Genomic DNA, 6,349 nt, shown 5'->3' with positions numbered 1-6,349 from the left:
TTCCACTTTCCGCACAAGCAATTATTTCAACAGTATTTTGGTTTTGTTAGCCATAAGATAGTGACTTGGGAAGAAGAGGAACAGGAACAGTAGGAACATATGTAGTCCCTCTAATACTTTCTTGGATACCAATAATTTTAAGCTCAGGGGATTTGGTGAGCCTGATTTGACTTGTTTGTTTAGGTACCTGCAACAGATCTTCCTCTCAAGTAATTTATCCAGGCTTCCTTTGAATCCATGAAAAATTTTGCATTCATATCCTTTGGCAAGGAGTTGTATAAAATTGCTACTCCCAGCATAAAAAATAACCTCTTTTTGGTTTATTGTTTCATTGGTTTCTTTGAACCTGGCTCCTACTAACTTTTTTTTCTAACAATTTACATATTTGACATTTGTGATTAAATATAAGCTGGCTTTTAATTTATTTTGATTGTCTTAAAGGCTGAGGAGGTCTGTGGGCTGTGCTTATTATTACCATCACTTATCTTGGTAGCTTTACTAAACTTATCCTTAACCTTTCAGAATTAATCTAAATTCAGGTATCCATGTAATGAAGGCAGAGCTATCACAGGAGTTTGTAGGAACTAACTAATGAATTGTTTAAAGTTTGATGATACATATGGAGAAGGATTTCTTATTAAATCGCTTCACCTCTTGCTGAAGGTGAATAGAAAGAGTGCTGCTTCCAGATACCACTTTCTGTTCTTCTGAATGAAAAATGGGCAGGGCATGTGAGTATGGGCCCAGAAGAGACTGATCAGGGCTATTAAGGCCTATTAGCACACTCAGAGCCCTGCCATATCGCAGACACGGTATGGCTGATGTACAGAACACTTTTGCAGAGGTAACCCTCCAAAGACATTTTCGTCAAGTGAATTAGGAAAGGGTGAACTGATTTAGAAAAACAAACAACCCCAGTCTGTTGTTTTAAAATGTTTACAGACTAATTCCAAGCCTTTTTCAAATGTTTGCATTGATTCAGAATTGTTTCTTTATTTTATTTTGCTCTGTCCCTTCTGTTTGGGTCTGTCGTACTGCTCTGGTGGTCTCATGTTGGTGGTAAGAAACAGTATAATATCCACCACCATGTCTGTCAGCCTACCTCTGCTTCTTCAGTGTTCCTGCTGAGCTCCTGGACTCTTTTAAGTTACTGCAGGAACTGCAGTAAAGTTACTTAAATGATTTAAACCTTACCAGCAGGACACACAAGTTCTAGGGAACATCTTCCACCCAGTCCAAATATTCAAATTCAACCGAAACTTTATACTGCCTTAAAGTGTGTCTGGTTACAACCAGGAATAGGAATGTGTCCTACAGCATGCAAAAGAAAAAGCTCTTTGAAGTATCATCAGTGGCTCATAGGAGAGAAGATGGTGGCAGCAGTTAGACAACTGAAGGCAACAACCTGCAAAAAATTGTGCTTTTCATTAGCTATTGGAGGTGCAGAATGGTTTATATTTTTTAATTTTCTCTTGTGCATCCATCTGGTTTCATTAAGGTCTAGGACTGCACCAGTTTTCTACAGGCCCTTGAGGCATGACAAACTTAGAGACATCAAATAAAGGCTTAAACCATTTTGTAGAGTGAAGTTTGCTCGATATTGTGCTATACCCATTCAAAAAAGGTCCCTGTCTTTAGCTTATCATGGGACTAAAACCACAAAGAATCAGCGGATAAGTAGTAACTTCTGAGCATATTAGAAAGAGACACTCTCATCTTAAAAGTGACTGTGATTTAATTATTTTTTTAAAACCTATTTTATTAATAGTAACAAAAGTATTGTGTTTCAGTAGAATAATTTAGAGATGTATCCACTACATCTAATGTGTAGAGGTGTCTGAAATTCATCCAGGAGAACACATGAATGAATCAAATATCTGGAAGGCTAATAAAGACTGCAGGAGGTCCCAAAATTTAAAAGAAATACCAGAAGGACTGTAAACAATAAGTGTTTAACAAGTGCTGACTTAAAGATACTGAAGATATGATAGGTTTAAATTTACTGTTAGGAATGATAAAGTGTAAAACGTCTGGCTTTGATGTATGGCCAGAACCACCAGTATGATAATTCCTGCCACTTTGATGTGGGTACCCGGGCTACCAATTTTGGAATTCTGCGTGGTTTAGTTAACCCAGTTTCTATCAGGGCCAAAACTGGAGGAGAAATGTGCTATCCATAAAAGTCAACCACAGAAAAAGTCAACCACAGGAAATGTAGTCTAATAACATTAAGAGTCTCAATTGAACCCATGAATGTCAATACATGTAGCATGAAATTACATCCTTGACATGATTTGTTGGGCCTAAGTGCAGTATTCTAACGTGATTTGTAGCAAGTTTTCTTGAGTGCAGCAAAAAGTGATGGCCTCCAACACATTGCTTGGTTTGCTCTCACTGAGCTAAGTTACCCATCTGGATAGGAGGAAAACAGTGGTATTGGTTGCAGTCATTTCTCTTTATGATTTCTTTGGAGCTATGGTGGGCCACAGGAAGTAATACAAGAAAATAAAAATGTGTGCTTTGCAGCACTGTTATTTGCAAGTTTCTACAGAGATCATTCTTGAAATGTACAAGGCACTAAGAAAGTTGTCATAGGCTATCTTATACAAGTGGGTGTTCATGGATACAGGTCAGAGGGATTCTGAGTCCTGAGTACCTGTATCAATTATAATGCAATATGGTAAATTAAAGATTATTCAGTAATACTTACATGAAGCTGCATCAGAACTGGCAGTTCTATCTAAAGAAAGAGAATCCATAGTCATAATTAAAAGTTCTCTGAAATCACCATCTCCGTGTGCAGCAGCAGCCAAAAAAAGCGGATAAATTGCTGGCATTATCAGGAGGGGTACTGAGAACAGGAACCAGAGCCTAATAATGTAAAACCCTGGTGTGCCCATATGCTTAGTACTGTGTGTACTTCTGATTTCTGCATTTCAAGAAGAGATAGTGCAAATAGAGAAGGTTCATAGGAGGGCAATTTAAATGATAATGGGAATGGAACATCTGCCTTATGAAGAGCAAGGGAAACCGCTAGGACTGTTCAGATTGAAACAGAAAGCTGGAAGGGATTATCATCAAGGTTGACGAAGACATGAAGGTGATAGATGACATGAATGCAAAACATTAATTAGCTGCTAACGTGGCAGTGTTAGAATTAGAAAGCACTTGTTGAAACTAACGGGAGATCCATTTAAAACAAATAATCCGTTCTTACAAGGCAGATAGCTAATATTGCTGTTTGTAGACAGAATCAGTGAATTCAAAAGGGTTTAAATGAATCCATGAACATCCAGTCCATGAACAGACACTAAACAAAATAGGCAGGGAGGTACTCTTTTAACATCTGTAATCTGGAGATTTTGGTTGTTGGACAACAGAGGAATGACTTTAGATGAAGACCAGGCTTGTATATTCTCCCTACTTAGCATCTCCTGTTGCCACTCTTCGGGATCTCAGGCTAAGATGGACCATGGGTCTGACCCAGTATGACGTTTCTTGTGTTCTTTTATTTTTAAATGTAAATGTTAGTAATCAATGGTAAGAAAGCTGCAATAATGCATTACAAGTTGTAGGCAGTAACTGTGGTTAAATTACATATTTCTCCAAATTTACTTAACAAAGAAATTAGTTTGCTAACCAATGCTCCTTATAGCTGAAGTTGAAAAGTGTTTTCAGAAGAATTCATGTTACATGGCAATTATTGATATTATGTATCTATTTGATATAGAAGATTGGTGATTTGCAGCAAATAGGTCATTCCTATTGCATCCATTTGCAACTGTTAGTTGCTTTTTTATTATTATGATTATATTACCGTCACATACAGAGGAGGAGAAAAATGCTCACAGAATAGCAGAATATTTTTGGTTGTTCTTGCAATTCTGAAGTTGGAGGGGAAAAAATGTTTGCTTATTTGAACTCCTAACCTTTTGCTCTGGAATTCTTGCATCAGGGTGTTTCATGAGTATTCTGGCTTCAGACATGTCAGAAATATCACTGAGAAAGTCTCTTTTGCAGCTATTTGATACTTGTACTTCCAACTGAAATCAGAAAGTATGGAGAAGTATGATTTTTTGCTTGTACATTTCAGCTAACCAAACTCGTTGAAAGTTTGGAAATAAAACCTGGTTTTCACTCAGTGTTGCAGCATTAGAATAATTGGCATTATACATATTTTAAAGTCCGAGTCCGGGTAATGCTAGAGTGTCAGCATTTTTATTTTATCCAAACTAACTTGTTAGTCTTTAGTAATGCAGACCTACAGTAGCCTTACATAACGTACTAAGTAGCAGGAAAAAATCTGCTGGCTTTTATATTTGTAAATGGTTTGTGGAATTTCTGTAAGAGAGTAATTTGAAAGATGTTTTTACAATTCAGCCAGTAATTGCCAGCATGACATCTTTGTCTGTTGGAAGGAATTTCTTTGACTTCATGGGTTTTGTACTGGACTTAAAATAAGCAAACTAAATTTTGATTGATGCAGACTAGCTTACTTCACCTGCAAGTGCTCCATAGAACTTTTATGAACTAACTATCACAGAGTTTGAGGGTGGTAGAAATGGAAATTATGATATTATCCAGTCATTATTTCTCAGTATCTTGTGAATATCCTTCTAAAAGTTATGCACTGTCGTGTAAATATATGAACTGTGGAAATAATGAAATTGAATACTGCCATTGATTATACTGCATATTCCTTATGACGTTACTTGCCCTATAGTACTGCTGGTATTCTCTGATCGTGATGTGGAAAAGCTTGACTTGACTTCAGTACCAGAATGCATATATTTTTAATACTGAGCTTCAACATCTCGTCTTCTAATTTATCGAGGTGTTTAGTCATGAGAAGCAAAAGGGACAAGATGGACAGTAAGAAGTGCAAGAGCCATTTCTGTCAGTCTAATTGCTGTCTCTGCAGATTTTTAAAGTTACCACAGGATTTCTCCCCTATATGCAGGAAATAAGTTTCTAATTTAAAGCACTTCTGTATCTAAATTTTCAGTTTTAGGTTTCCGCTAGAGAAGTAGTTCCCAGCAAGAAGTGAGTTAGCTTTGATACTATACTAATTTTAAAAAAAGAAGATTGGGGCTTTTGTGGGAAGAAATAATTTGAAAACATTAAAAGAAGATAGTTCTTTAGTAGCATTAAAATAATGAATAGCCATATGATTCTTTTATTTCCTGCAAAAAGAAGCTGTTTCTCTTTTTTTCCCCCAATTACAAGAAATTCTGATTTACTTCTGATGGAGCATGGCATTAAGTTGGCCATTCAAATGTGGGGTGATTCTTGTTTACAACTTTTTCATGCCTTGGCACAGAAAGTGGAAATTTGTTTTACATGGTACTTTGATAAGCCAGTGTTTAAAATATTTTGATTTGGTTCGTGTACTAAGATGATTTTCAAAGAATGTTGGTGCGTTTTGTCTCTCAGCTGGACTATCATCCACAGTTTTTTTCCATTTTTCTAGCACTCTGGCAGAGTGCTGATTTTCCTGGAGCTTATCCAGTACATGCCTGAAAGAGATTAAGGTATTCTGCAGGGGTGGGAGATATTTCATTAGAATTTTTTACTTTTCAAAGCCGCCATAATGGTTTCCACTTAAGTCTTTAGTGTTAAAAACCATGAAAATTGCTAATACCATGACAAGTTAAAAATGTTATAGGTGTTTTTCGTCCAGTATTCCAAGAAAGACCACAAAGAACCTGCAGGGAAAAACTCAGCCAGCTCGCCTTTAGTCTTTTGCCATGTTGAAGCCAGGTCATATTTAGTGTTGTGCAACACAGAGATCAAGTAGGGTCTACATACCTTCTGCTGCTGTCAGTTAGCATTGCTTAACTTAATTGGGTGGACTTTCTCAGTTTTTCTCCACCTAAGGGAGGGCATGGTTCAATATAAGATATCAAGGAGCTCAAGAAAGCAACCACATTAAAAGATGTTGAGCAATGAAAGCTTTTTTTTTTTTTTTTTTTTTTAAAAAAAAGCATTATATTTGTTAAAAAAAACGAAACTAGAAAGCAAAGAGATCTGCTTTCTTAGCAAACATGACACAGATAGCTGTTACATTCATCTCACCGCTAAATATTTGTACTTTCCCTTAAGGAGTGTGGTCCAGCTTCTTATACCACTTCCTGAGCATAGTAACGAGATGTAAAAGGTATTTAATCTTTTATTAAACAGTACAGTAAATACTCTGGAAAGGCCACAGTAGTGCTGAATTCTTTTTGATGTAAGCTCCTTAGTTCCTCTCACCTCCACAGAGAACAGTCCAAGGTAACTATGGAAAACACACTTGGGAAGTTGCAGGTAAGGTATGAGAGATTCTGTGGATTTAAAGAAATAAGCCATT

Source organism: Falco naumanni, chromosome 1 (assembly GCF_017639655.2).
Source record: "Falco naumanni isolate bFalNau1 chromosome 1, bFalNau1.pat, whole genome shotgun sequence".
NCBI classification, from domain to species: Eukaryota; Metazoa; Chordata; class Aves; order Falconiformes; family Falconidae; genus Falco; species Falco naumanni.
This window is presented reverse-complemented; position numbering follows the sequence as displayed.